At 43.5% G+C, this 22,977-nt stretch overlaps 1 protein-coding gene across 4 annotated transcripts in view; it reads left to right on the top strand.

Moving 5' to 3' along the window:
• The first annotated feature begins 10,856 nt into the window (after window positions 1-10,856).
• IPCEF1 (interaction protein for cytohesin exchange factors 1) overlaps window positions 10,857-22,977 on the top strand; it is a 137,801-nt gene continuing 125,680 nt past the window's right edge. For 2 of the 4 annotated variants that reach the window (XM_014545052.1, XM_014545050.1), the window contains exon 1: window positions 10,857-10,988. The gene's annotated coding sequence lies outside the window, so the exon portion shown is untranslated. Of the gene's footprint in view, window positions 10,989-18,331; window positions 18,687-22,977 lie in introns of those variants that run through there. The other 2 variants (XM_005872870.2, XM_005872871.2) reach the window with 2 other exon arrangements.

Below are 22,977 nucleotides of genomic sequence, written 5' to 3'. Positions count from 1 at the left end.
AGCTCCCTTTGGATGTGCTGCTTGCGATGCTGACTGGATCCTGCCCTGATGTCGTGAGTGTATTAACTGGGTGTGTTGGTTCTGGGGCCTCTTCAGAGGGAGTCTGGTGCAGGTCAATTTCAGATGCTGCTTGTGAGCCCTGGGAAATCTATTTGGAGCTACAAAGTGATGCCCAGTTTGTGGCTGCCTCTGCTGGCCTGGGTGTGTGTGGGAAGGGCCAAGCTATGCACCAAGGCTGGCTTCCCCCAGCACCGAGCCCAGGGGAAGGTCAGAGAAAGGCCCAAGGCACCCTGAGGTCTACTCCCACATGCCTCCGTGTGCTGGCTGCCTGTTAGGCTCAGGCACGTAAAGAGCTCCAGAGGTATGTGAGTATGTGAGGTAGGTTCTCCGTGAGTCGCCAGGTAGGGGCAAGTGATGTTCCCAGAAGGATACAGATTTAACCTCGGTGCCAGTGCTGGGCCTGAGGTCACTTAACCAGAGTCCCAGGGTACACCAAGGCTAGCTGCCACCCACTGAGTGCCCTCAGACCTTTGTGGTGGGCTGATGAGGTGTCAGGGAGTCATGGGGGGAGGGCAGCAGAGTGTATCAGGCCCAAACTGACCAAGATTTGGCCGTGCAAAGGGATAACTCTATTGGTCTGGTGTGCAAGTGAAAAACGGCCCCTGTCATACAACCACACAACACAGTTTGTCCTGGATTCTGCCCAGATCTCCTGGAGACTGCCAGCTGCTAGGAGTCAGGAGGGTGGGGCTAGTGGATCTCCCATGATGAGGAGGCACCAATCAGGCGCAGGGAGGGTGGGGGGAATGGCCTCCTTCCCAGAGCCACCCAACTCAGCCTCTGACATTCCCTGAGTCTGCCCATACCTCCGCACCCCAGGCCCAGGCAGCTGACTGCTCCTCCGGGCTTGAGCGCTGCAGGGCAGGCCGACAGGGAGTCGGGAGGGTGGGGCTATTGCATTCCCCCAGGCCGATGCTACATGGAGAGGAGCGATCAACCCAAGAAAGATGGCATCTGCGGTGTGGGAGAGGGACTCAGCACAGGAACGCCGATGGCTGTCCCTTCAGTTCTCTCCCCGGAGTCACCGACCCCAGTCTCTCCACACAGAACTCTAGACTGCTCCGCGCTCTCTCAACCGAAGCCCAGGGTGAGTGGCTGTGAACAAGGTTTTGTGTGTTGACCCTTTAAGATGGTGCCTGGGTTTCTAGCAGATGTCTGTCTCTCCAGGGCAGGCGGACAAAATCCCTGCCGTTTTTCACAACCAGATATTATGTGGGCGCCTCTTCCCTGACCTGGTGCTCTGGGCTGGGGAGCCTGGCATGGGGTTGAGACCCCCCCACTACTCAGGGGGAACATTTGCAGCTGAGATACCCCTTTAGATTCTCAGCTGCCGCATGGGGGTATGGAGCCAGCAGTCCTTTTCGTGTCTCTGCCCTTCCTGGAAGTCTTGATGTGGCTGCTTCTGTAAATCCTTGGTTCTAAGACTTCTGTTCAGCTAGTTTTCAGGTAATTATTCAGGTCGATTGTTCTATATTTTAGTTTTAATTCCAGTGTGGTCCTGGGAGGAGGTGAGTGTAACTTCCTCCTATTCCACCGCCATCTTGGATCTCTCCCCAAATTTCTGACTAATAGAAACAAGGTAAGGAAATAAATGTTTATTTATTAAATTTTAGAGGATTTGTTTCACAACTGCTACTAATATACCAAGAGATGGTTATTAACTAGGAGTAAGAATTAGTCATTAAGAATGATCAGAATAGGATATGAGATGGGACTCAAGTTCAAAGAATAAAGTGTTTCTTTACTACATAATTTTCACTAGGATTTAGGAAATCAAGGCCATTCAAGGAGCCCGAGTTTGGGGAGGCTGATTTGTAAGCAGCGCATGAGTTACAGTAGAGTGCGAATGAATAAAGGATGAGATAAGAAATGGGGTAGGAAAAGAAAATGCTTGTTTTAAAAATTCCTACAACTTTATTAGTGGCTAGGGCTCAGAAGGTAGATGCAAGGAATCCTCGAAGAGGAACATACCAAGCAATATACACTCACCTGAAAAAATGCAGAGGTTGGGTCTCAGGCTGTCAAGGCTAAATTCTTGGCGGGCTGTCACTCATCACATGCCCACTCGTGGTAGAAATTGAGCGTGCATTCCTGAAGAATTTAGAAAAAAAGTCTCAACTCCTTCTAAAACAGAATTTCAGGGAACCACTACAACTATTGGAAACTGTCATAGGGTAGAAGCACTTGAAATAGGATCTGTTGTAATCCTTCCTTAGAATATAGCAAGGAAGGGAGATGCTATTGCAAGACCAGAGGCAAGAATTAGGAAACCACAGACTTCTGCTCCCAGCAGTCTGAACTACTAGGTACAATGAAGAACCCTCCTGCTACACTACCATGGAATCCCACATTAATCACAGTGAAGATGCTTTATAAGGCATTGCTGGATTTCTTAGAATGTATGGAACTTCCGTCAGTGAGTCAAAAATGGACAGGCCCCTGGCTGGGTGGCTCAATTCATTGGAGCATTGTCCCATACACCAAACATTGTGGGGTAGATTCTCAGTCAGGGCACATACCTAGGTTGCAGGGTTGATCCGGGAGGTAATTGATCAATGTTTCTCTCTCTCTCTCTCTCTCTCTCTCTCTCTCTCTCTCTCTTTCTTCCTCTCTCTCTAAAATCCATAAAAACATATCCTGGGTGAGGATTAAAAAAAAAAAAAGGTAGGAAAGTGTTTCTGAGGGCAAAATTTTCCGTCAGCCCTGGGATGTGGAGCCTAAGTCTTGCCCATACAAGACAAAGTCTCACTCATTAGACTCAAAGGAGGTGAAAGTGGCCTAAGTAGTCACCTAACTCTCAGGGAATGCAAACATACACCCTCTTCGGAAGGGGCTTGGGGGAAAGGGAGGAGATGGGACCAGGAAGGAACTCCCAGGCAGCTTCAAGGATATTGCAATATTCCAGTTCTTAAGTTGCAGGGTGGACTGTGTTGGTATCATTACTTACATGTAGTTTGCATCTATTTTTAGCAGTTTTACCTAAAGCAAAATGGAAAAATAGATAAGACAACGCAATCTGTTTTCCTTGCTGGGTGGATTCTTACTCATCCTTGAGACAGTACAAGCAATTGCCTTTTCAGGGAAAACTTTTCTTTCCATTCATTCTCCAGATGGATTAGGTGCCTCGCCCCTCTGCTATCAAAATACACCATGCACACCTCTGTCACCGCACTCCCTGAATGGTGTCCTAATGAGCTGTGTGTGTCTGTCAGCTGGTCCATGAGGCTCTGAGAACAGGGCCATCAACTTGTTCAGAGCATGCCCGACGAGTGATAAATCCCAGTGGAATGAGGGAATGATAAACAAAGAAAGCTAACTGATTTTAAGGACCCAGTAGAGGATTTTTTTTTTTTTCAAAAGAAGAGTAATGATTTCAACTTACTTTTGAAAGATAACCAAGTGTTGATCAGAATAAAGATACAGAGGTACAAGCTGCCAAGGAGGGAGTGTCTGGTCCATGGTCCAGTGGGTGGAGGAGCTGCTGGAGGTGAGACTGAGGATTCACTCATTTATTTAGTTATTCAAAACAGAGCCTACTGAGCACGTGCTATCTGATAGGCGCTGTGGCAGAGACTAAGGATATAGAGATAGACTGGTCTCTGAGTTAGGAATCCGATCGTGGGGGTGGGGAAGCATTCCGAGAGGGGAAGTGACCGAGTAGGCTGGGCTGTGAGAGAGCAAGGCTTTTGAGTGTGTAGCTAGTTATTCGGCATAGAAGTGGCACATGTTCAAAATGTAATATGTGATACTAGGCTGAGGGAAGACATTCTGCATATTATTCATTCTGAGGCTGAAAACTGGCATGAAAAGAGCAGCTACATTCTCAGTATATTCAGCTTGTTGTGGGGAAAGGTGCTTGCTGTAGGGAACACCCAGAGTTTTAGAAATTGTTTGTTTTTTGTGAATCCTCACCTGAGGATATTTTCCCATTGGTTTTTAAAAATTTTTAAATTTTTAATTTTTTAAGAGAGAGTGGAGGGGGATAGACAGAGAGAAACATCGATGTGAGAGAGACACATTGATTAGTTGCCTCCCCCACACACCCCAACCAGGGCCGGGGATTGAGACTGCAACCAAGGTACGGGCCCTTGACCAGAATCAAACCCAGGACCCTTCAGTCCTTGGGCCAATGCTCTATCCACAGAGCCAAACGAGCTAGGGCCAGAAATCATTTTTGAATTGCAGGTAATCCTGATGGGGTGGTTACTGAAAGTTTCCCTTATATGATTCCTGATAAAGAGGCATTCATCTGCATTTAACAGTATGAATGTATGTGCTGTGCAAGCCAAAGGGTGATGATGCTAGAACCATTCATTTTTATTCTTTTCCGGGGGACACGTGGCAATGGAAGGTGGGCAGGAGGTGAGGTGGTGTCACCTTGGGAATTCTCATTAAGAGTACACATATCAGGGCTTTTAGCAAAAAGCAGTATGAATGTATGTGCTGTGCAAGCCAAAGGGTGATGGTGCTAGAACCATTCATTTTTATTCTTTTCGGGGGACACGTGGCAATGGAAGACGGGCAGGAGGTGAGGTGGTGTCACCCTGGGAATTCTCATTAAGAGCACACATATCAGGGCTTTGAGCAAAAAGTGGTCAAAACCCAGTGTAGATGAAAAAGGGCTCTACCTCACAGGGGGATCTGAACATAAATTCCTAACTGGGCACTTTGCGGTGGGTAGTCACGCCCCAGGCACATAACCTTTTTAGTAAAAGGTTTATCTTTGCCTTCAGCAAGCCCTCTCCATTGTCTCTGTGCCTCTAGGATAACACACCTTTGAACTAAGTGTAACCACCCTCATCGGAGCACAGGATCTTGTTAACTATCCTGTAATCCATCCCCACCTTGCACATTCCCTCTTTAATTTCAAATGCAGAAAAGAAACTGCACAAAGATGAGTCTGAGAGCATTTAAGATCTTGCTTCCCAGTGACTGTCATCAGTTTCAGCTCAAATAAAATCTTATAAAAATTCTTTGCAGGTTTGGATGTGTCTTACGTCGACACCTGGAATTCATGTTTCCATTGAAAATAGAGTAGACAGTCCTCTCTCTGTTCCTATATGTGACCATGTAAGCCGGCACTTTGTAAAGTGACCTTAATCAGTGGGAAAAGTTACCATTCTGTGAACATAGAAAACTTTTGTCAAAACATCGAATGCTCTGTCAGATAAATGTATAGGGAAAGAAAAATAATAGTAAAACTGATATATATGTAGCACCAGGGCTTACTCAGGGTAAGTCAGCATCCCTCTGGGAAAAAGAACTCCGAGGCAAGGGCAGAGTGGAGCTTCTGTGCCTGCAAGCCTGGGCCTGGCCCTGGACGTGGTGGATTTACACGGGGATCCAGCATGAGCCAGTCTCTTGGCACCAAGACAAACATGCACATCGTTTCGTTCTAACGTCTACTGCATCTGTACATGCCCATCACATATGGTTAAATTGTAAAAATAAGTTTTAATCCTTAAGGACATAGGCTTGAGTTACCTTGAAAATCACCTTCCAGATTGTCATATTCCCTTTAATGTCAAGTAAACAAGGTCTCATTGTGTTTTGCAAAGTTGAATATGGGAAGTAGAAGGGGAAAAAATTAGCTATAGTGCAGCTCACAACTATTTTCCCCTGCTTTATTAAAAATCCTGCAAAGTGCTGCTCTCCACCTTAGCTCCTCCCTGGGCCAAGGAAGGTTTGAGACCCATTTCATGGCCTTCCCTCTGCATTGAGGCTCTAACACAGTGGTTCTCAACCTGTGGGTTGCGACCCCTTTGGGGGTCGAATGACCCTTTCACAGGGGTCGCCTAAGACCATTGGAAAACACATATATAATTACATATTGTTTTTGTGATTAATCACTATGCTTTAATGATGTTCAATTTGTAACAATGAAATTGGGGGTCACCTCAACATGAGGAACTGTATTAAAGGGTCGCGCCTTAGGAAGGTTGAGAACCACTGCTCTAACAGAAGGAATGAAGGAAGAGGCTGCTGTGTCATGTGCTTGCTGCTCCAATGACAGCATTCGCCACTTGGGGGCAGAGACCAGTTTAGTCCAGTCTGAGAAGTCAATGACAAACTCCTGTGATTTACCTTCTGAATTGTGGCAATCTAATATCATGAACATGACTCGTGTGGATTACATGTGAACTAACTGACCAGAGAAATGGGCTTTCTTACAAAACTGACACATGTGGTGGAAGCAGGTGAAATCCGGTCAACATAACGCCTGGCAAACAAGGACTGAGGTAGCAGATCCCAGATTTTAGAATCTGTTGTCTAAACATTTTTTTTCTCTCCTCCAAATTCAATATCTATAATTACTGGTTCTTTTCAACAAATATTTCAGCAAACTAGAGGCTCCCTGTGCAGGTCGCTTAGAATCTCGGAGGATCTACTCCGAGGTCAGGAGATTGGTCAGAAAGGTATCGAGGCTCCCTGTGCAGGTCGCTTAGAATCTCGGAGGATGGCTTGGGGAGATCCACTCTGAGGTCACGAGATTGGTCAGAAAGGAATTGCCACTCTGCTGAGGATGAGTTCTGAAGATGGAGGGAGCTGGCAGGGTTGGAAGGAAGACATGGGTCTGAGGAATATTAGATGTAGGGTTGAAGCGATAAAATTCAGTGACTTGTGAGGATAGAGAAGGTTCTGGAAAATCTAATGTCTTTCCCTCCCCCTCCCCCTGCTACTTTGGCTCACTCAGCTGGTGTCCTTAACTGAACTAAAGATTTGGAGGACATATCATAGCTCACATTCTGGATGAGGTCTAGCTACTCATGGGATATACAAGCAGGTGTGTATTACACACTATTATAATTAAGTGAGAAGAAAGTCTACCCCAGTAGATTGTTGGTAGGCTGAGTAATGGCCCCCCAAAGATGTCCATGGTCTAATCCCTCAAACCTGTGACTATGTTATTTTACATGGCAGAGGGGCTTGGCGGATGTGATTAAGTTCAGGATTTTGAAATGGGGAGATTATTTTGGATTATCCTGGTGGGCCCAATGCAATCACAAGTGTCAAACAGGAATGTAGAAAGTCAAGTCAGGATCTTCAAAATGTCCCTTAGAGGGCGGTACAAGCTCAGGGAGAACCACTGAGCTGATCACCAACTGGCTGATCTCGTGAATCATCTCTCATTGTGTGGACTGTCATCCCCTGCCTCATCTCTTCTGTCAGGGCCGGAGCATATGCTGTCTCCTCTGTGAAGCTGGTCTAACCAGCTTCTTCCCTTCCACCTCTGACCTCTCACAGCCCTGTTTGGCGTCAGTCCCACGTCATCTACCCTGTGCTGCCTCCTGTTCTCCTTGTCCCTTGGGTCTCGGATCTCTCCTCCCATCCCAGCTACACAGCCCTCAGGTTGTAGCCCAGTGTCCTGCCCATCACCACTCAGGAAATACATTCCATAAATACATCGAATAGTAGAGAAGCAGGTAGGGGTTTTATATGGATTAGTGGACCAGGTGAAAAAAGTTTCAGGCATAAATTAGAGATGATGGATGTTACATGTGTTGGAGACAATATATATTTTTCAAGAAAAAATCTTGAGTATTGATATATTTTCATTAAAATGTTCCCTTCACTGATTTGCACTGGCTGGGGCTCAGGAAACGACTTGAGTTATTTGTATCCATGTTTTGCCGACATAGTCCCAAGTCCGTAGCACAGCTGTGTGTTACATGTTCAGAGTATGAACGTAAAATGAATCTCTTGCTTCTGAGAGGGTTGGTTCTATCTGAGTTTAAGGGATCTGACAAATTCACCTGAGCTAAGGTTCACTAGTGAAACTTAAAGCCTATCTCTCTTAGAAGAAATGACAATGCAAGAGAATAAAACACCTTAAAAACAGGAATAAAACTGTAATGATGGCATGACAGGTGTCGGAGAAAGAATCAGAGATGTCTTAGGGATGGTGTTGAGGGGCTCCTGGCATGCCCCCGATCATAGCTTTCCTGGAGATGAATTATGTTCCTGGATCTTAGAGCATAAAATTGTAGCCCTCACAAGTAACGTATATGAAATTGCCAGGTAGGCACAGGGTCGTTTCCTGAGGGCCTTGTACTAGTTCATCAGGGGACAAATTTAGAAAATGACCAGTCCCTGCTTTCCAAGAGCTGAGAGTCCAGTTAGGAGCCAAGCCTACAAACAGGGCAGCTGCCTAAGATGCAGGGCCCAGTTCAAAATGCAAATATGGGGCACTCCTCCACAGATTAAACATTTCAAAAACGTAATATCAGAGTCTTAAAGCAAGCAGGGATCCTGCTAAGGTCAGGGACTTGAGAAGGCACAAGAGGCCTATGCTTATGATTATAACAGAATTTGATCATGTTTGTATAGAGGTATGTACAGAAGACTGTGTGAGCACAGGGCGGGAGTAGCTTAGCCTCTGCCATGGGGAATGCTTCTCCAAGGAAGTGACTGGTGGGCTAAACCTTGAAGGATGGACAGCTGGGGGCTGGGTGATCCAGGCAGGGGAGCTAAGGGAAAGCAGCTCTCCTGGGCCACCCTCTGCACCCCAACCTGCTCACAGCTTCCCACTTAGTTCTTCTGTTTTGAATCCTTGTCATTTCCATGCACCTCGTTCACGCTCTTCTTTCTTTGTCAGTTTCAGACATTATCTGCACCCCAACCTGCTCACAGCTTCCCACTTAGTTCTGTTTTGAATCCTTGCCATTTCCATGCACCGTGTTCACGCTCTTCTTTCTTTGTCAGTTTCAGACATTACCTATTGACGCCAGGAACAAGAGATGAGGCTGTGGCTCCCCTGAGAACTCCCTCATCTCCATCCTCCTCCCATTATCATTAAATCTTCAGTTTAGTGCTGTCAGTTACTTGGGTGACCTTGGAAACAACACGCTTACTCTTGGCTGCTTGCCAATACAATATCTCCAGACTCCTCACCTTCAACCTCTCCTTCTACTCCCAAATTTTCTAGTGCTCTCCCTCCAATGGAACTTTCTGGACAGTTTCCATTTACTTAGAGAAGAATCCCCCATAAGGTTGCGTGGGGCGAAATGGCTGTGAAGAGGCTGGACCAGGTTCTCCACCAAGATGTCCTTCTCCCCGACGGAAGGCTGTGGCTCTCTGCTGTCCTTCCTCTCTTACTCCTCCCCGTCATCCATCTTCCAGAAACCTGTCAATATCTCTCGAGCTCTAATTTTCTCTCTCCAACTTTACTCCTGTTATTGTGGGTTTATATAGTTTTTATACTTTTCCTATCATCGAAATGATAGGAAAAGTATAAAAAAAAAAGAATCTGTGATCAGTTCATCTTGAACTGCAAGTTCAGACACCATGAGGATTATTCCGCTTCTATAAATCAGGTGATGATGCTTTGAGAATTTAAGTGACTCCAATCCTGGCCCCATCATTGTAAATTACACGCCCTCTGGGGATGTCTTTGAAGATGGCATCTAAAAGCCTGATGAGAAACAAGGCCCTGCGATTAATGGATTAATGTCACAGAATACCTTTGATACCATCTAGGACTTCGGGATGACTCAATGTGAAGACAAGAGGAGAGAGCCCTTCCCAGAGACAGAAGTTGATCCAATCAAGAAGCCTCTGAGGGAACTTTCATCTTATTCCTCATCAAAATGCCTAGCACCTTCTTTTAACCCTTTCACTCGTCCACAGATTTAATTTAATTTTTATCTTCTCATGAAATGAATCTAAAGGAAATGAGAGGAAGTATGAGACCAGAGACTGAAATTGTTTTTAAACTATTACCTATTCTCCAAAGGAAAACTTTTAGCAAACAGGAACTTCGTTATGTAGTCTCTTTCTCTGCGCCCCAGCAGCATTGCTTATTTTTAGCACACTTGTCATTGAGATGGGGATGGTGAGGTATGGGGTATGTTGGGAGGTAAGCTATGTTTAATCTGTAAATTTAAAAACTTCTGGAAGAGCAGAGGCACAAAACATGGCCTACAAAAGATTTTCCCGTTGCTTTTGAAAATGCTGCCCTTACATCTATTGACAGTTAAACTGCCAATCAAGTAACACTGGGTTTCTGTCAGCTGTTGTCAGCACATCTTCAAATTAGGAAGATCTAAAGTCAACTGAGCTATTTCCTTCTCTACCCAGAGTGACCCTTTCTCTTTACCCCCAGTTGTTGGAGACCAGGAAACACACCTTCCATTTGCCCTGGTCCAAGCAGTTCATCTTACAAAGGAGGGATCTGCTTTTCTACCGTGTGGGGTTGGTGGGGGCTACAGGCAAGGAAGCCCTGTCTGGTCACTCTTAGGGAAGAGCAGATTCATTGAGCATTAAGAGGAAAAAGCCAGTGTTGGGAATTCTGATCCTAATGGGATAATGATGAACGTGATGAAACTCCTTGAGAAAAGTCTACCTCGGCTTGTTTCGAGACTTTCTCATGCTTGTCGTTAGGTGAAAAGTTGTTCTTTTTATTGAAATGGCTTCAGCCACCTTCCAGATTCTAGGCTTAAATGAGGTTGATGATAAAAAAGGTGGCATTTCAACGAAACACACCAAGAACAGCTCTGCAAATGACCTCACCCTCCGTGCCTGGGGGTGAACACCTTTGCCTGCAAGACATGAAAGCAAAACCATGCAATGCTCTATACACGTGTCCTGGTAATGAACACACACTGGGTCGTGTGTAGTGACCAAGGCAGTCAGACAGATGGGATGTGCCTGCTTTGCATGGATTACATCCTGCATCTTGGAATCAAGGTCAGGTTCAGTGACAATAAGAAGGAAGAACAATACAATTGGGGAAGTGGAGATGACACTTCCCCTTCTTTCGAAAGAGCTTTACTCTCTGGTCAGCTTCTAATGGCAGTCCTGTGTACTCGGAGCCTCTAGAGGTGTGGCTGCTTCGAGTGGAACCCTCAACCTTTGCCTCAGAGGATTATGAGTTTTCTGACTTCAGGGAGAAAGAGCCAGCTCCTGGATTTACTGCCTTTCTATTGCATGTAAGTACAATCACTTCTTGGCCGATACATGAGAAGTCATTGCTTGGCATTTCCAGATGATAAGACAGTTGATACCCTGGCACTCTGCAGAGCAGTGAGTTCTACAGTGTGACTGCTGGGATGTGATGTTTGTGCAGCTCTTTATAAACCTGCCGCTGTGGGGTCGAGGGCTAAGGGCGCGCTTACAATCTCTCAGAGGCCTGAAGGAGAGAGTTGTGTGCTCACTCTGCTTTCCTCTGGTTCTTAAATGGATGTTGTGTTGACGGCTGCTTGGACTGCAGAGCCTGGGTTTGATTTAGAAAGAACAATGCAGCATCTGTTTGGGTCCCGAGGAGTTCATTTGGGGCGACACTCTGTGGCCGCCCTCCTTTGAGAAAGTGTCCTCTTTGGGGAGAATCCCCCTTTGTATGTAGGCAGCTGGAGGGGATTTTTACTTTTAGATAAAAGTCACAGGCTTGACAAAATATCTCTTTATGAAAATAAGACTTAGGTGATGTTGGTTTTTGTTTCCCCAGGGCACCTGGAGTGCTTGTTTATTTTGCTTGTATACATGTGACAAAAATTTAACTGTGGGAGTCAGAGTTATAACCCATGAAGGCACGCATCCTTTACGATAGCGGTGGATTTTGTTAGTTTCTGAGTGTTCCTAATACTGTGCTAGGCATTGTACCATCATGCATAGTGTCTGATTCCTCTATAGCTATTTATTTTACATAGAAAACAAATGGAAAGAACACAGGTCCCCTCCTGCTCACATCATGCAAGTGACGAAGAAAAGGACTTCAGTTTGTGCATTTGTTGATGTACTCATTCTTTAACGTATTTTTAAGATATTCTTTTTTTTTTCTTCCTTTATACATCAGCATTTTTTTCTGGAGAGGGTTCATGTACAAACTATTTCAGGCAAGCTGCATTATGTTGATGTACTCATTCTTTAACGTATTTTTAAGATATCCTTTTTTTTCTTCCTTTATACATCAGCGTTTTTTCTGGAGAGGGTTCATGTACAAACTATTGCAGGCAAGCTGCATTAAGCAAATACTCATCATCTGAGTATGAAAAGAGGAAGCTCTTTCCTGTGGTGGCTCGCTGTGGCAATGAGCGATAAGAAATTACTCCATGACTATTGCCTGAGACTTTCTTTTTGACTCGCGTATCCTTCTTGAACAGCTCACTTCTGCTTTCCATCCAGCGTGGAGGCTAGGCAGTGAGGGCTGGCAACCCAAGCACAGGCTGACAGTTTGCAAGTAGGTTGATATAGCAAGTGGTGTGTGAGAGCAAATCCTAAAAAATAAGTTTTGTGGGGTTGGAAAAGATCCTGCACATTGGGATTACTGTACTATCAGCCCTCAGAACAGTGCCTGCCAGAGTATGCTCTCAGTTGGTATTTGTTGAATGAGTGAATGATTGGGATTGTGCATGAAATGAGTGTGGTAGGGTAGCCTTTGCTTCATCTCTGGGGCCTAAAAACTTAAGGAAACGCAGGTTGGAGAAGATCAGAGTGAAGCAGGAGAGGAGGAGAATATGAAAGTGGGAAGAGATGAAAAAAGATGATGAGAATATGGTGGTGAAGGTGGAGGTGGAGGTTGTGGTCGAAGTGGTGATGATGGAGGTGGTGGTGCAGAGTTGGAACTGGTGGTGGAGGTGATAGTGAAGGTGATGGTGGTGGAGGTGGTGGAGATGGTGGCGGAGGTGGTGGAGATGGTGGCAAAGGTGATCGTGTTGGAAGTGGTGATGATAGAAATGGAGGTAGATATGATGGAGCTTGTGGTGAGCTGGTTGTGGTGGAGATGATGGTGGTGTGAAGGTAGTGGAGGTGGTGGAGGTGGTGGAGATGGTGGAGGTGGTGGAGATGGTGGCAGAGGCAATGGTGGAGGTGGTGTTGGAAGTGTGATGACAGAAATGGTGATGGTGGTGGAAGAAGTGGTGGTGAAGTAGAGGTGATGATAAGGAGGGCAGTGTGATATAGTCAAGAGAAAACAAGCTTTGGGTTAAACACATCTACTCAAAATCTGCATTTACCATTCATTGACTAGCTCTATGACCTCTGAACCTATAAAGTAGTGATTATAATAAGTTGACCATTTTGTGTTGTTGAGTGGGGATTGGAAATATTAGAAATATGATTGATTGCATAGTGCCTGCCATCTCATGGATCTTCATTAAATGGCCGTTATCAATATATTTTCTTCAATTTTTAAATCACCACAGACAGACTTAAAAATTTAACCTCCAGTTTATCTTGTCTTCTTTGTGCTTTTTGGTATTTTCTAAATTTCCTGAAATGAGCATTATTTTTGAAAAGAATCATTTATTAAAAATAAATGTTATAAGAGATTGACCAAAGAACTTACATGCATATATGCATAACCCATGGACACAGACAATAGTGTGGTAAAGGCCGGGGTGGGGGTGAAAGGGGGGTTGAGGGGGTCAATGGAGAGACAAAAAGGGAATATCTGTAATACTTTCATAAATAAAGATAATTTTAAAAAAATAAGAAAAAAATTAATGCTATAAGCCTAATTGTCAGTATGGCTAAGCCCATGGTGGTATATTTATATAAAGGAATAGTATCAATAAAATGATGTTTATGGAAATATTATTAATATTAATGCTAAGTAAAAGAAGCAGAAACACATTTTCAACTATGTAAAAATATTGTAGAGAAGCAAGATTGAGGTAAATATGTTAAAATGTGAACATATGATCAGTGGGTTTATAGCTGATAGTTATATTGATCTTTGTATTTTCCTATTTTTTCCAGATTTTTTAATTAATGGAGCATATCTGGACTATCTTAATAATATAAAAAAATGTTGAATTAAAATCAGGGAACAAAAATTTAACCATCTTTTAATTTTCTACCAAAAATATAACAAATGTAGCTTTTTAGTTATACAGTGCTAAAGTTTGTGGTTCATTTCAATCTAAAAGATGACACTTATGACTTATGCTATATTCTTTATGGGGGATACCCTTTGAAAGTAAGACAGGTGCAAAATCATGTGACAGCTCTAAAGTAAGGGGATGCAAACAAGGTCCCAGCTGGGGCTGACTGGTCTAATTAGTTCCTAGAATCACACAAAAGTGGGTTATTTTCTCTGGACGATTTATAACTGTCTGTAAACTGGTATTGAACGACTTTATAGCAAGTTCAGTAGTCAATTCAATAGTTAAGAGATCTAAATTAAATTTAGATTTGCCAGCATAAGAGTAATTAATTTTTTAGGGAATGTTGACTTATCTTTATCATCTTGGTGTAGATGGGGGGAGATGCGAGAACCATTTTTCTGGAGCTGAGAAATAATTCTTGTTGTTGGGACCTTGGCCATCCCGCCTCACCGCACAGCTTGTCACTATGATCAAGTCCCTTATCAGACACTTAACCGAAATCAAATATTTTGGCTTGTAGGTATTGAAACGTGTCTCCTATCTTTGTCTTAGATATGATCAAGTGGGAGATAGTTGATAGACAAAGAGGCAAAAAGATGTGAGCAAAAATCAGGACTCCTACACTGACACAGATGTTAACATAGAAGTAGTCAAAAGTGGAACATTAGCTAGTTTAAACTCACCCAAATTACTAGAGTAGATGCACTCTTTCAAAAACATCTGAATAATAATAATAATACAATAATAATCTATAATAATAAAAGCATAATATGCTAATTAGACCGGACATCCTTCCAGATGACCTTCTGGACGAAAGCCGGGGCTGCCCGGGTCTCGGGTGCCAGAGGGAAGCCAGTGCCGGCAGCCAGGGGAAGGACGGCCTACTCTTGCATGAATTTCATGCATAGGGCCTCTAGTAATAATAATAAAAGACCACATCTTCAGTGAAAATTAGTTAAGATTAGAAATGAAAGAATTAATTAAACAGATCCAATCTTATGCCCAATGGTAAAAACCAAATAACCCAGTGTGGAATATGAATTAAAATAGAAATAGCAGTACAGTGGACTTTGAATAGATAATCCATAGCATTTTCTGAATATTTCATGTGTGGAGCACTGAGTAAAAACCAGCAATATTGTGAATACTTGCTATGTTCCAGGCACTTTTATTTTTACTTGAACAGTTCTCAAAGCCATCACTTCTCAAAACAGCCCTGGGAAATAGCACTGTTGTTATTTCCATGAAGCTAAAGCTAAGGGAGGTCAAGTACTCTGTCTGAAACCACCCTGCTAGGCAGACAGAGATGGGATTCAACCTGAGGTCTTTGTGTGCCTCCCAGCCTGGGGCCTTAACGACCATCATACACAACAGATTTTCTTATATAAACTAGGGATTTGAGGCCAAGGATTGGGAGACAAAGGGTGAGTATGAGCAGATTCGCTTTCTACTTGGAAATCTTAAGTGACATTCCTTTCTATTGCCTTATTGAGGTGGTAGTGGGAAGGAATTCTTCCTTCTTCTCAGGGAACTTTCTGTGTCCTCACATGATTGCACATATGTGGTTGTCAATGTGGCCAACTTCTTAGGCGGCTCAGTGGCGTAATGCGGGGAGTGCTTCTCAACCAGCAGGAACAAAGGGGTTGGGAGGGGCAGTGGCATTCATGTCTCTGAATCATCCCTGGAGAGTCCACAGCTCAGTCAAGATACGTAACAGCCCTGTCATCACAAGGATCCCTCCTGGTGTCCTTTTATAATAATGCCCTATTAAGTTTGAAGACGTCCAGGTTCTATGTTGAGTGTCAATGGACCCACATTGACACTCTACAATAGGCTCTAGTTATTCGTGGGAGCAGCACAGATCTAGGTGTGCGGACCTGAGGGCTCCGTCCAGAACACATACCAGCTGTGTGTCACCAAGCAAGGCACTTACCTTCTCCACACTTAAGGTTTCTCATCTATAGAAGCTGAGGCTAAATATGCCTAACCAGTATGGTTTGTTGTTTGGACCAACTGAGATTAGGTGGAAATGCTCTGAAGAAGGTAAAAACAATACAAACCAATGGGGCCTTCTGTCTTTGCACCTGCTCCAGTTTCTTTCCAGGTAGAGACTCAATTGGCAAATAAGAGCTTTACTGGCAGAAGAGGATTAGATTAAAGGTAGTAGGGGGTGTTGTGGGTTGACTTGTCTCCCTGCCACCCAAATGCTGAAGTCCTAACGCCCAGTACTTCCGAATGTGACCTTGTTTAAAAACAGAGTACTTGTGGAAGCAGCTAAATTAAGATGAGGCCACAAAGGAGTGGGCCTTTAAACCAATGACTGATGTCCCTATGAGAAGTCAGGCCTGTGCAGGCAGAAACACAGTTGGGAGAACACCAAGCGATGATGGAGACAGAGATTGGAGTTAGGCAGCTGTAGGCCAACAAATGCCAAGGAATTGGCGATGAGCACCAGAAGCGTAAGAAAAGGCAAGGAAGGATTCTCCCCTACAGGTTTCAGAGGGAGAACCCCACCCCCCAACACCTTGATTTCAGATCTCTAGTCTCCAGAACCGTGACAGAATAAATTTCTGTGGTTTTAAGCCACTAAGCCACTAAGTCGGTGGCATTTTGTTACTACGGTCCAAGGAAACTAACACAGAGGCAAAAAAAAAATAATAATAAAAAGTCATTTTAAAATGCTAGTGACAGACTCATCTCTATGGCTGGCAAGCACTTCTAGGGACCAAATCCAACATGACTCATTGCTCTCACTGTAACCTGTGGCATTGGGCCGCCAACAGTAGAGTCACTTCATCATTGAATGGGGATGAATAATAACACTAAACAATGAAACACATTTACAAAATGAAAATCAGGCTATTGTGAAATCTATAAAAGGGCATCCTTTCATAAAATGAGTCTAGCTAGGGATTCCAGCTTATTATACCAATGTGGTCATTTGCTAGATATGGAACATTAGTGTCTATTGGGGGGGGTGTGTATAGTCTCCCTTAAATTGCATATTGGAAGAAAACTTTAAATATTCTGAATTGGAAAATGATGCACTGTGATGGCATTTGGTTCACACATAAAACCGAAAACTCCAGTTGAAGCATACAGCAAATGGAAACTCCCCAGTTAATGGAAACGGGTCACTTTAGTGGTTTCAGTGATATAATTGTTGATTCCTTTGATGCATAAAGTTAGCCTGGTACCTGCATAGCTATTTTAATGGCAGCATAAGTAGCTAGAATTTCAAGCACACTCTTAGGTTTCTCTGCAACAAAAGAGTCTCTTAAATCCCTCTTTTAGTGGAGTTTAAATTACCCTAATTCCTATCACCATAATTATCCCTCGCAGAACAACGTTCTTTTTACCAGGAGGACATCATTGTGGCAAAGACAATTCATTTACTCTGCTCAAAACTCAAAACATCTTTTTGCTCCCGCTCCTCATTTTAATTTTCTTTAGACTCGTTATTAATTTTATTTAATCTCTTTCAAAATCACAATAGAAATTTGTGACCAGATAGATTCTTTCAAATCTGAACAGGGTACAATTTCTTTTTCCCCAGATGGTCATGAAAGAAAATAATTTCTTAGGAGTCTTGTGCAATGCTCTTGAATATCAGAGAGGAGAGAGCATTTAACCATTTATAGGCAAATTTACATATTGATATCGAACCTTGGCCTAAAGTACAGACCTCTCAGAAGGAAAGAAACGGGCCTGACTCGACTTGTTCCCAGAAGCCTGTTTCACATTGTTCACTCCTGTACAATACAGTTTGGTGTAAGGTGTCACGACTCACCCAGAAGCCATTGGACTGCACTTCCACTAAGTCACATTTTAAGGAAGAAACCTTTAATTCTTTTCAAAACCGAGCCAATGTCTATGAACATGTAAACCATACTTTTTGGGCTTTTAGTTTATGATTATTCTGTTTGCAGAGCTCAGAGCACAGCACAGGATGGGGGAGGTTTGCAATAGTCCTTACGGTCTGATGATCACATGGCGTGTCATTACTTTCATGAACATGTTTGAAGATTCCACTTTAGTAAATGAAAGGTTGCAACAGGAACATTTTCTGCATTCACTTAAAGTGCAGCGCAGTTATAACAACCTTGTTCTTTACCACCTGCTCAAAGCCTGCAGCAAAATATGCTCAAGTTCCTTATTTTCTGGTTCCTTGTTAGACCACACATCCCTGCCTCTCTTACCATCCTAACAAAACAAGCGAAGGATTGCCCTCAGTCGGGAGGGGGAGTGAGTGTTAATCATATGACGAGTGCCCAGTTTTGAATGTTTAAACATTCAACAAATGCCTACTGAATACCAAATATTTTCCAGGTATTTCGTTGTGAGAGAACAGACGAGAGCATCCTTAAAGGCCCCCTGTAATCATGTGAATGAATAACACCTCTCCTGGGTTAGACTCGGTTACAGCCATTCCCTCAAAGAGCAGGATCTGAACTGGAAATCTTGGTCAAATAGAGCCAAGGCTTTCCAGCTGGAGCTGGATTTCCCCCTAGAACACAAGCTGCTGAGATGGCCTGCGCCTGGATTTTCAACTTGATTAATCAACTAGAGCCGCTTTTGCGTAGGCAACTGGGACTTGAGAGGGAATGGTCCAGCAAGGTTTGAGCGAGGCACTAGAGCACGCTTTAGTTTTATTTTGTGAACACTCACAGCATTCCACAGTTACGTACAAGTCAGTTGCCTTGACGGGCACGCCAGCTATTCTGAGCCCGGACGCCAGCAAAAGAAGACAGACAACCAGGGCCTTCGTCAAAGCAGGGTGAGTGAGCAGAGCACCAAGCCTCGGTGAGTCCCTCCAAAGTCACTCTGCTTTCACGGCGGTGTCCCCGTCGTAGCAGAGTCCTAGACACAGGCGATAGTCATTTCCACTTTGCAGTAAATACTTACTCCTGTGTGCTTTGTGTCGGGAGCAAATTAGCAAGTGATTTCTCTCTCGATCCCGCACTGAGTTCAGGCATTGAGCACCACTGTCTACTCCCCACGGCCTCCTGTTTCTTACCATGTGGACATGAGCCTCGTGCCAATAGAGGGAGGCCCCTGGCCGGGGAGGAATCCTCAACAATGCTTGGAACTTCCTAGGCAAGCCTTGGAGAGAAGGCAGAAAACAGGGCCCAAGAGGGCTCCTCGTTTCTGATTATAGTTTCCCAAAGAGGCTGCATAGAGAAGTTTCACACATTAGCATTTCAGTGTCTGCCTCTTAGGGATGGGCCAGAAGAAGGCTGTTTTCTCAGAAGTCTTTTTCTAGACTTTCTCTTTGGTTTGTTTTATTCTTTCGAGAAGGAGACCTCCTTCTAAATCCTGTTCACGTGGAACCTCTGAGCTATGACCGCTTTACAACCTACCAAGGGCGTTTGTGCATGTTTTTCTATATCAACGCAAAGATTCTGTGCTGTCTGTGGAGCAGGGGAAAGAAACTGAGGCTCGGAATGGGTAAGTGGCCTGTGCAAGGCCATGCTGCGAGTGAATGGCTGACTGAGGCTTGACTCTGGTTTATTGTTTCTTACAGAAGGTTTGCCCCCTTTGGAGTATTCTAGTTCCCGACCTTTGTGAATAAATTGTCTCTACTGATTTATCATCTGGGTAAAATGTGAATTCCAGTCTAATCATCTGCCCCTCAGTGTCCCTCAGCCTGCTTCATCCCATCAGGCATGTGTTCTGAGCCTTACAGTTGGGTGTTGGGAGGCCCCTACTCACCTGTCATGGAGGCCTGATGCCGTAGCTTTCTCCATAGAATCAGATACCAAAACCCATTTTAGTGAGGAGGGCCTTTAGACTCCATTGACTCTAACCCTGCCGCTTTCTGGATAGGGAACTGAGGTCAAAGAGATTTTGTGATTGCCCAAATGTGTACCGCTTGTTAGAGGTGATGCTCGGTTCACTGCCTAGAGTTAATATCAGACTCCTAGACTCCCTCCACTGTAAAATCTGGGTTAAAATAAACACATTCTTGGAAGGGAAAGGTCTTTTCAGTTGTTACAAACCACTAGCACCCGTGTGTGGTTTAGCCAATCAAATCTTTCCAGCAGAGAGCTAATTTGGATTCCAAACCATCTGGCCTACTTGTCTCATCGCTTTGATTCGATTAGTACCTAATTTAGACCCTCTAAATGTTAAGTGCCCAACAACAAAGCCTGCATCATATCTTTCTGAAGATTCTTTCAGCTTTTCTCCTGTAAAAGGTCCTTCTGTATAATGAGGTATTGTTCTCTGTGTATGAAGATGGTGGTAATTTACTTAATTTCATCCTTCTTCTCTCCTAATTAATACTCTCTTCTGTGAAGGCTGCATTGACAGCATGCTGGGGTTGAGGGAGGTCTGTGACCGAGGACAAAACCTTAATGAATTGTGTTGTTTGAGGCTCCAACCCATTTCCGTAACATTCTGAAGACCATGAGGAAATGAAGCTGATCTAGTTTTGGAGGCTCTGAATAAGAGAGAGGCCTGTCCTTCTACAAGACAAGAGTTAATGCTGGCTTTTCCATTAGATCAAATTTATTTAAAGTCTTTCTAATCACAATTCCCTCCAGGGTCCCCATCAGGCCTTCTTCAAGATCAGCTGAGCCTTGAGATGTTGTAAGACGTTTGGGGGACCTTCTGGTCACACAGAGCTTTGCTGACGGCTTTTTATGACCCTATAATACACCTGTTTTACAACAGAGCCCCTACCCAGTCTCACTTTCTCTCTTGAGCCTCCCTCATTAAGTGACATCTTCTCTTAGGCTCAGAGGGTATTTGTACTGACTTCCTGCCTGGTGGTTTCTCCAGTGATTTAAAAGTCTATACAAGATCCAGGTAGGGAGGGCACTCCTAATTGGCATAGAAGACATGAACGTTCAAGCAGAACCTCTACAAAATGCTTGAGTCTCCAGTCCCATTTACCAAAGGAGAGAATCTCCCCAAAGTTTTTCAAGATTTTTTAATCAAAAAGTTTTTAAACACACACTCACACAAATGACCAATTTTAGCTTCTTGATGTACTACATTTAGACTGTCAGATAAAAAGTTGTCATTCATGGGCTTTCCCCAGATGGTGAATTTGTCTCATTAAAAGTTATCAATAGGATATGAAGCATGAAAATGTCATGGTCCTCGATTTTTCAATTGCATTTGACCTACATATGAATGAATGAATTTGTAGCAGGGTTGTCTTGGTGGGAACTGCATCCTTTACATATGGAAACAAAGGATTCCTTTATGAAGGTTCACCTTTGGCTAGTAGACTATAGAAAATGTGGTGTCAAACTTCAGGACTAAACCAGGTCCTTTGTGACCCTGGGAGCCTGGGAAGTAGGGACAGTGATAAAAGCCAAGAGATCATCAGAACTTTGGAAGACCAGGCTCCATGGCTGAACATACTTCATGAGGGGCACTGGAAGAGAAAATTCTTGGATTGCCTTTCAAGTTGCATCCAATCAAACTTCCTTGGACAGAGTGTTAGTTGAAAGAGAGGCTATCATTTTATTCATTATATTTTTATTGTTTTCAGAGAGGAAGGGAGAGGGAGAAAGAGATAGAAACATCCATGATGAGAGAGAATCATTGATTGGCTGCCTTCTGCATGCCCCACATTGGGAATTGAGCCTGCAACTCAGGCATGTGCCCTGCCTGGGAATCGAACTGTGGCCTCCTGGTTCATAGGTCAATGCTCAACCATTGAGCCACGCTGGCCGGGCCAGAGGCTATCATTTTAAAAGTCCTGTTGGTATTCTGTTAAAAGCAAGGTTGTTTCCTATCACATCTTGATTTGGGGGAGTGGTTTGAATTGGATCTCTTATCCCATTCTTAAAACAACAACAGCCGGATTTTGCATTTGTTGTTATTGGGTAGAGCTGAGTTCTATCACAGAGGATTATCCTTATGAGGGAGTAATTTGGTGGGTAGTATTGAATTTCAACTGTTCTAAACTCACAAATACTTAGTCTTTTCACTTTCATCTTGCCAGGGGACCAAGAGTGTGCTCCTTGTGACAGAGGTATGTTGAGCTGTATGCTTGCATGGGGAAGCTTCATGTTAGCTGGTAGCTAATTAGAACTTTTTACAGCACAAATTCCAGAATGGGGCCAGGAAGTCCTCTGGAGTTTAATGAGAGGAAAACAAAGATTCAAAACTGAGACATCCTGATTTGAGCTCAGCTGATAATTTCCCCTGATGTCAGGAGAGTTGTTCCTTTTTGTCATTTGCTTCTTCAGTCTTTCTTAACACAAGACTGGCTATAGAACTTTCTTAACACATGCGGATACAGATGTTTGACAGTCAAATGAGGAGGGGCTCCATGAGAAAATAGTCTATTTTCTTACTTGCATGCCTGATTTAGGAAGTCATGTCAGAGCCGTTAATGTGAACAGTTACTTAAAAATATTACTCTTAGTTGATTTTTAAAATAGTAATTTTTAACCTTTTTCCTGTTTCCCAGAAAATTAGAACTTAAACTTAGATTTGTGTGTGTGTGTGTCTAGTCTGGTGTCTAGGATTATTTCTTTGTGTCATCTTATGAGACTGATGCTCAGAGGCCTTGAAAAAGAATTAAAAATATTTTTTCTTCCTATTCATAAGGCACCAGTCAGTGTTTTAGGTTGAGTAGCACTTCATGTCACATTAATTAATCATAGAACATACACTGGAATTCAGTAGTAGCTGATTATTATTTATTTGACTGTGTTTCAAAGCAGTAACATTGAATGCTTCCATTGCTTAATTTTTCTAAAGTGAGACCAAGAATCTAGAATAATGAAGAAGAATGGAACTCATCTGGTCTCAACGCTTAGATTTTAGACATGAGAACGCTAAGGCTGAAGGGAAGCTGAGTCTTACGTGAAGTCACAGGCTCATCTGCAGCAGAGGAACGAAAGAAACAGTTCTTCAAAAGTTAAGCAAACTTCTTCATCTAACATGCTAACGTAATGTGATATTGCAATATTACAATGCTAATATGCATTGTTCATCCCAAACGTGGGGAAGTTTTTAACTGTGGAGAAATTCAATAAGCAGCATTTCCCAATTCACTGGCTAAGTAACCCCTTTCTGACAGAGCATTGGGCAAGCCTAGTGTTCATCAACCATACTTGAGAAATATTGT

Source organism: Myotis brandtii, unplaced genomic scaffold (assembly GCF_000412655.1).
Source record: "Myotis brandtii unplaced genomic scaffold, ASM41265v1 scaffold395, whole genome shotgun sequence".
Taxonomy (NCBI): Eukaryota; Metazoa; Chordata; class Mammalia; order Chiroptera; family Vespertilionidae; genus Myotis; species Myotis brandtii.
This window is presented reverse-complemented; position numbering and strand designations above follow the sequence as displayed.